We start from the raw sequence: 7,761 nt of genomic DNA, 5'->3' as shown, positions 1-7,761 counted from the left end.
TATGCGGCAGAATCCCAATTTCGGCCACGGCACCCAGAGGAGGAGACCGGTTCTCTATCACGGAAATGAAAGCCCAGCACCCTGGCATTTCGGGGACGGACAGCGGGACACGTAAGGGAGGGAACGATCGGCAGGATGTTTCTGCGCCTCACCCCCAACCCCCCCCCCCCCACTCCAAGGTGCTGCAGCCTCAGGCGTGACCGGTGAGGATGAGAAGGGAGCAGCTCCTTGCAGAGGCAGTTTTGAGAGGGTTACCCGGGCAAGGCTCGCGCAGGGAGCCGCCAGAGGGGCCAGCGGGGGCATCCCGGGAGTTCCTCCGGGAACGAGGGTCACGGCACCCAGCAGGGACCGGGGGATCAGGCGGTTTCACCCGGGCGGGGAGCGTCACTTTAAGATAAAGTCGAGAGAAAAGCCCATCCTGCCGAGCAGGGTCACCCGAGCGGGCGGGGCAGCACGCACATTCCCGGCGGGGGGCGGCAGTTTTAAGCTTTCCTCTTCTACCTCGCTACTCCATCTCCACAGCCCCAAAGAAGGGATGGGTTATCAGGAAAAAAGGCGTTTAAGCTGAGGGAAAAAGCTTTCTTTTCCCCAATCGCCTGTGTTTGAATTGAAGAGAAATCCACTTCCCCTGCAATTTTGATAGTCTCAATTGGAGGTAACTCTGCCTTTTCTATGCTGTTAGAGATATTAATTGATAGAGAATGCCCATTTTCTATTTTTTTCCACTTTAAGTGGAAAGGGAAAGCAGGGATGATGCTTTTTTTATGGATCTGAATTAACTGAAAAATGCCCCCTTTTCAATCACCAGAGAGATTTAAAGTGAGGAAAACCACTCTTTTTCCCAATATTTGATGGGTTTAAATTAAAGGGGAGAAGCCATTTATTTACCACTGTATCCGTTTAAGTGGAGGTAGCTGCCCCATTTGCTCATTTTTAGCGTTGCCTTTTCCAGCATGTCCTGGGGTGACTTTATGATACCGGTATCCCCAATCGTCTGGTTTATGTTAAATATTAAGTTCTGCACCTTTAAGACTGGCTCTGAAAGCGAGAGCGGGGGGAAGAAGAAGCACGCCCTTTGTGTTAAGGAACAAACATCACTCCCACACATCCCGCTCCTGCACTGTGGTGTCTGCAGCACGGACAGACAGCGGGACAGAGCTTCTCTCTGGCTTTTAGTTGGTTTTAGCTAGCTGAGGCAGAGGAGTTCCCTGGACCTTTGGTTTTTTTTCCTTTTTTTGTTTCCTTGGATCTGTGCAAACCTGCTCTGGACCGAACACCCAGCCAAACCCCGGGAGCTCACGCCTTTGGCCCACCGGGGCCCGGGCCTCGGCACTTTTCAGCGCCGGAAGGACCGATAAGAACCCGAGCGAGGCGAGCTACACCACATGAAAAGGACTTTTCTTCCTAGACTTGCCATCCCATCGAACAGTGAGAGGTTTTATTATTTCATATTATTCAATTTCTGTTAAATAAACAGCTTTTTCCACTTCTTTCCAAAGAATTTTTTTTTTCCTTTCCTGGACCAGTTGGTAGGGAGGGGTCATTTCCCTGGGGAAACCCCCATTTGGAGTTTTCCTCCCTAATTTGCCCTAAACTAGGACACAGCATTTCAAGGGTTTAAAGCTGCATTTCAGGGTACCTCTACCCACGCCCCGGCACCAAATATTTCCAACAGGAGCGAGTCCAGCAGGTATGTAACGGTAATGCCAACTGGGAGTCTATTCTTTTTCTTATTTTCATTTATAATGTAGAGAGCCCTAATTAGAGGTCCCTATGAGACACCATTCATATCTATACTATTCTTCTCCACCCTAATTAATCACAGGGGGAGTGCTACTTAGTAATCAGTAATAAATAATTATGCAAGTCCATAAATTATCCAACTTAGCCGGCAACACTGCTGAAATACAAAGTTTTGCTTCTTACCTTTTTTTTTTCCTTTGCTCCATTGCTCTGAGTAATTGCAGTAAAAAAAGAAAACACTGTCTTTTCCCAAAGAGTTTTCTTCTACGCAGAGCTCCTTACCTCAATTTTAACTCAGAGGAGCCAAACAGCTACGGTCCCTCTGAGGGTTTTTATACCCGGTGGGATTTGCCGCCTCCCTTTTCCCAGGCAGCGTGGGAAAAAGAGGCGGGCTCAATTAGGGGTATATTAACCCCAGGCTGTGCTAAGGGGCATTATTCCCTCCAAGGGAATCAGCTGGGCTAAAGAGCTTGTCTCTCATTTCAGCGAAGAGGCTCTTTCAATTTACTCCAGCCTGCTTTTAGCAGGTATCTTTTGGGCATTTGAAGCAGCAGAGGTTTTGAAAACACCTTGAAGAAAACATTATGGAACACAGGGAGTATTTAAGTTCATGATTTTGGGTTGGGAGTTCAGGGGTGATAAGATGCTTTTATAGTGATTCTTCTGTTTGGGTTTTTTTTAGGAGGATTGCAGTTTCCTGAAGTTCTAGGTCACGTCAAGTGCGATACTTCAGATTCTCTCAGCAGATTCATCGTGACACAAAAGGGAACCGCTGCGGCAGCTTTCCTTAGCAGCAGATCGGTCTCTCCAATGGATTCGCTTCGGAGAGATAAGTCGAGGGCTGTGGTCACAGAGGGGATCGAAGCAGGGTAGTGGGTTAGGATTCACACCGGTTAGGGTTTTGAGTCAGCTATGGGGAGGGGGAGGTTTGAGAACTGGCCTCTGGGGCCACCGTGAGGGAAAGCCTCACTTTGGCTAACAATGCTGAGGCGGGCAGGGCAGAGCAGTCCCAAGGTGTGTTGTCACTTGTCTGTCGTGCTTTCTGTGTCTTCCGTTCATCTCATGTAACATGTCTCTTGCCTTAGTCCTCCCAGGAGCTTATGAGAAACCCCAAGTCCTTCCGGTCATCTCCCATCTTTGCGTTCCTCGGCCCGGGGCCGACGCCGGCGAAGTTTCGATTCGGGAGGTCAGACAGGCGTCAGAATCGCATCTCTGTTCAGCAGCATCCGATCGGATGTCTTTTTAGTTCTTGTTCTCAGCTGTGTTGACAGCTGTGTGCAGTCATCTTTCTTTATAGTGGATAAGGACTTGTGCCGATTCAAAGGCAGGCAGAGGCTTCCAGCCACAGGATTCTCAGGCATCCGTGTCTGCGGTTCTCGGAATAAGTCGTTCCGTTAGCATCTTTTTCCTCCGGGGTCATCCGAGCCCGGCGGGCTCGCCTTTGGTCCCCCCTCGGTCATCTCGTTCAGCATTTTCTCGGTCCTCGTGAGGACTTTCTCGTCTCAGAGAGTTTTCTCTCCCTGTTGTGTCCCCTCGTCTCACGTGTCACGGGTGTCTGGGGGTATTCGGTCCGGAACTGCTCTGCCCTGCCGCCCGGCCCCGTTGCAGGTGTTCAAGGACAAGTCCCGGGCACTTGTAATTGGAGACTCGTAATACGGGCTGTAGTTGGAGTCTAGGTAGTATTCTTATGTTGGCAGAAGGTGTCTGGAGCTGTGAAGTTACCCTGCAGCACTTTGACTTTTTTCCTAACTTTCTTTCAGATGCGGATGGATCGACCTCCCGGCAGAGCGCCCCGTCCCAGATGAGGCGATCCCCCTGAGAAGGTCGGTCACGGTTTTTCTTTGCAGCGGGGCTGGAACCGGTCACTGTGTTACAGCTCTGCTCTTTGTCTTTATTTTTAGGAAGTAAAGCTGGATAGCAGCAGTGAAGGCGAAGCATTGTGAAGGTGAGCCTCGGTTGGTGAAGAGAAGCAGTTGTTCTTGCTGGGGTCTCAGTTTCTGGTGCAACTTCCAGCATTCCTGCTTGTTTGTGTGTTTTAGGCTGCCTCCTGATGTTGTGCTGAGGCCCCCTCACTGACCTGCCAAGAGACCCGGTTTGCTTCTCCGGTGAGCCCCAGCAAATGTTACCGGAGTCCGTGACGAAGCCTCGACCTCGTCCACGTGAAGGTGCGGTCCGGGTAGCCTTTAGCCACGGCCGAGGAGTCGCGGCGAGTCGGGGGCATCGGGAGGAGCGGCGACGGCGTGCTCAACTTTTAGCGACGCTGCATCGCCTCCTCTCCGTTTATTCTAGGCGTGCCTTGCGACGACGGCATCCGCCTCGGAGCGTGGCCGAAGCGTGCGGCCCGAGGACCCGGGCGTTCCTAAGAGACGGTGAGTAGGAGCATAGTTGGGTTTTGGTGAATATGCCACTAAGATTCTGCACTTATATTTGGTTTTCTTTATCATAGGTGATGATACTTGTCTGAGACAACAGCCCGGCGAGAGAAGAACTTCCCAGATGGCGAGGTGGCTTCGTTTGGCTCCTGACTGGCCTCTCGCCGTGACTCACGTCTTCAGCCATCCGAGAGATAAGCGGAGCCCGCAGAGGGGATCAAAGCAGGGCGGCGTGTCGGGACTCAGATCGGTTTGGGTTTTTGAGTGAGCTTTGGGGATGGGGAGGCTCTAGAAATGACCCCATAGGCCCCATTGAGGGAAAGCCTCACTTTGGCTCGCAGTGCTGAGGCGGGCAGGGCAGAGCAGTCCCAGGGTGTGTCGTCACATGTCTCTTGTGCCTTCCGTGTCTTCCGTGCATCTCGTGTAACATGTCTCTTGCCTTAGTCCTCCCAGGGGCTTTTGAGAAACCCCGGGGTCCTTCTGGTCATCTCCCATCTTTGCGTTCCTCGGCCCGGGGCCGACGCCGGCGAAGTTTTGATTCGGGAGCTCGGACAGGCGTCGGAATCGCATCTCTCTTCAGAATCATCCGATCGGATGTCTTTTTAGGTCTTGTTCTCAGCTGTGTTGACAGCTGTGTGCAGTCATCTTTCTTTATAGTGGATAAGGACTTGTGCTGATTCAAAGGCAGGCAGAGGCTTCCAGCCACAGGATTCTCAGGCATCCGTGTCCGCGGTTCTCGGAATAAGTCGTTCCGTTAGCATCTTTTTCCTCCGGGGTCATCCGAGCCCGGCGGGCTCGCCTTTGGTCCCCCCTCGGTCATCTCGTTCAGCATTTTCTCGGTCCTCGTGAGGACTTTCTCGTCTCAGAGAGTTTTCTCTCCCTGTTGTGTCCCCTCGTCTCATGTGTCACGGGTGTCTGGGGGTATTCGGTCCGGAACTGCTCTGCCCTGCCGCCCGGCCCCGTTGCAGGTGTTCAAGGACAAGTCCCGGGCACTTGTAATTGGAGACTCGTAATACGGGCTGTAGTTGGAGTCTAGGTAGTATTCTTATGTTGGCAGAAGGTGTCTGGAGCTGTGAAGTTACCCTGCAGCACTTTGACTTTTTTCCTGACTTTCTTTCAGATGCGGATGGATCGACCTCCTGGCAGAGCGCCTCATCCCAGATGAGGGGATCCCCCTGAGAAGGTCGGTCACGGTTCTTCTTTTGCAGCGGGGCTGGAACCGGTCACTGTGTTACAGCTCTGCTCTTTGTATTTTTTTTCAGGAAGTAAAGCCGGATAGCAGCAGTGAAGGTGAAGCATTGTGAAGGTGAGCCTCGGTTGGTGGAGAGATGCAGTTGTTCTTGCTGGGGTCTCAGTTTCTGCTATCACTTTAATCCCTTGTTTTTTTATTTTCGGTGGTCTACTTGCAAGATATCCCAGCCCAGGATGCCAGAGGACAGGTGGGTGCAAGCTCTAAGTGTGTTTTGGTGTTTAAGTCCCTGGTTTGCTGATAATCTTTAGTTCTCTAAGATAGAATGAAAGAACCATATCACGAATCCCACCTTGTGGATCCTGACACGAATCGGTGTCACGGACAGGATTCTGAGAGACAGAAGGGGTTGCAGATTTGTCGTGCACTCAGTATCGGGGGAAAGACGTTTCGCCTCAGCCGCCCCTAGCCTGCCACGCCGGTGAGCAGTGTCTAGAAAGCAAGGGAGGCGATTCGAATTTTTTAAAAACGGCACATGCCTAGATGCAAAGCACCCCACACTCGTTTGAGGGCTCTGTCTTCAGAACTTTACAGGGGATCTTTGAGTACGAGAGGTGGGACTGAGTGGTTTTTCTTCTGTTTAAGTCCCTGGTTGGCTGACAAGCTTTCGTAGTCCAAGATGGAATAAAGGAACCGCATCAGGAATTCCACCTTGCGGATGGTGCCAGTCATATTTTCTGTTTTGTCCGAGGTTCCGTGCAGAGAGGCAGAGCCGAAGTTTGCGATCGGCCGCACCGAAGCCGGCGCGGGGGACGTCTCGACGTACACATCCTATCGAGGATGGGTCTTGTCCTATTACGTTACAAAAGGTAAGCATCACAGGTGGAAGTTGGGATCAGGGGAAAAGCATTTATAATCAATGGAGCCAATTTGAAGTTAAGGTACAGGACAGGGCTGTAGTGGGGTGGGCCCCTCTGAAGCCAAGGGAGAGGGTTTCTTTTCGAGCTCCCCAGAGCTTTTGCTGGGCAGGGCAGTTCCAATCCATCCTCTCATGCTCTCGCGTTTCACGTCGTCGGCCGTCTCAGCCTCTCGACGTCGTCGTGGATTTTTTCGTCCGAGGAACCGGCCTTTGCGTCCCCGCGGCTATCGCCACGTTCACCCGGCAGACATCTCCTGCGCATGCCTCTGTAAAGTGCCTTGTGCTGTGCTTGCCTCTGTAAAGTGCCTTGTGCTGTGCTTGCCTCTGTAAACTGCCTTGTGCTGTGCTTGCCTCTGTAAACTGCCTTGTGCTGTGCTTGCCTCTGTAAACTGCCTTGTGCTGTGCTTGCCTCTGTAAACTGCCTTGTGCTGTGCTTGCCTCTGTAAACTGCCTTGTGCTGTGCTTGCCTCTGTAAACTGCCTTGTGCTGTGCTTGCCTCTGTAAACTGCCTTGTGCTGTGCTTGCCTCTGTAAACTGCCTTGTGTTGTGCTTGCCTCTGTAAACTGCCTTGTGCTGTGCTTGCCTCTGTAAACTGCCTTGTGCTGTGCTTGCCTCTGTAAACTGCCTTGTGCTGTGCTTGCCTCTGTAAACTGCCTTGTGCTGTGCTTGCCTCTGTAAACTGCCTTGGCTTGGAGCTGCCCTGCCCTGGCACATAGTTAGAGTTAGGTAGAACAGGTATAAAAGGTTATAGGTCCTGTTTTCTATGAGGTTTTTGTGTACAAAATGTGTGGGCCTAGAGGGGGGCTGAGTCCTAGCTACCATACAATCCCTCACTGACCACCTTGTGTTGTCTTGCAGGTCTCCGATACCTATTTTCTGAGGATCTACCATTTGATGTTGAGAAGCAGCAGCGAGAAGATATCTTGGGGCATTTTGTTTAGCACAGTGTTTTAAATAAGGGTTGCGGTCACTGTGTGAGTTAGAGTCTCCCGCTGTGTGTCAGAGCGTGTCTGTCTGTGAGAGTCGGTGGGTCTGGGTGTGCTTGTGTGTGTGCGTGTCGAGTGGTTCTAATCTTGTGTGTATTGCTTTTGCTTTTCAGGACTTTAAATTCACTTTTAAATTGAGAATAAAAAATCCCCAGCTGGGGTTTTTTTTTTTTTTTCCCTCCCAGCTGGGGTTTTTTTTCCCCGGTCCCGGCCGGTCTGCGAGGCGACAGTCATCGCCTAAGTTTGGGCACGGACCGGCCCCGGACCGGGGTTTTCGTCAGGCAGGCCGATTTTTGAGGCCCCCGGGAACCCAGTTCCCGTGGGGTAGGAGGGGCGGGTGCGTGTTGAGCGGTTCTAACCTTGTGTGTATTGCTTTTGCTTTTCAGGACTTTGAATTCACATTTAAATTTAGAATAAAAAATCCCCAGCTGGGGTTTTTTTTTTTTTTTTCCCTCCCAGCTGGGGTTTTTTTTCCTCGGTCCCGGCCGGTCTGCGAGGCGACAGTCATCGCCTAAGTTTGGGCACGGACCGGCCCCGGACCGGGGTTTTCGT

The 7,761-nt window shown here is 51.7% G+C and overlaps 1 long non-coding RNA gene across 2 annotated transcripts; it reads left to right on the top strand.

The window, feature by feature from the left end:
* The first annotated feature begins 2,737 nt into the window (after positions 1 to 2,737).
* On the top strand, positions 2,738 to 4,619 carry LOC131586784 (uncharacterized). 2 transcript variants are annotated; one of them, XR_009279231.1, is made up of 5 exons: positions 2,738 to 3,566; positions 3,645 to 3,688; positions 3,783 to 3,908; positions 4,033 to 4,112; positions 4,190 to 4,619. It is a non-coding gene; the product is annotated as an uncharacterized LOC131586784 (long non-coding RNA). The 2 variants fall into 2 exon arrangements; XR_009279230.1 differs by lacking the exons at positions 4,033 to 4,112; positions 4,190 to 4,619 and having other exon boundaries at positions 2,769 to 3,566; positions 3,783 to 3,972.
* Positions 4,620 to 7,761: the final 3,142 nt, after the last annotated feature.

The sequence above is a fragment of the Poecile atricapillus genome, chromosome 20 (genome assembly GCF_030490865.1).
Source record: "Poecile atricapillus isolate bPoeAtr1 chromosome 20, bPoeAtr1.hap1, whole genome shotgun sequence".
NCBI lineage: Eukaryota > Metazoa > Chordata > Aves > Passeriformes > Paridae > Poecile > Poecile atricapillus.
The sequence above is the reverse complement of the archived record's forward strand: the minus strand, read 5'-3'. Positions and strand labels throughout refer to the sequence as shown.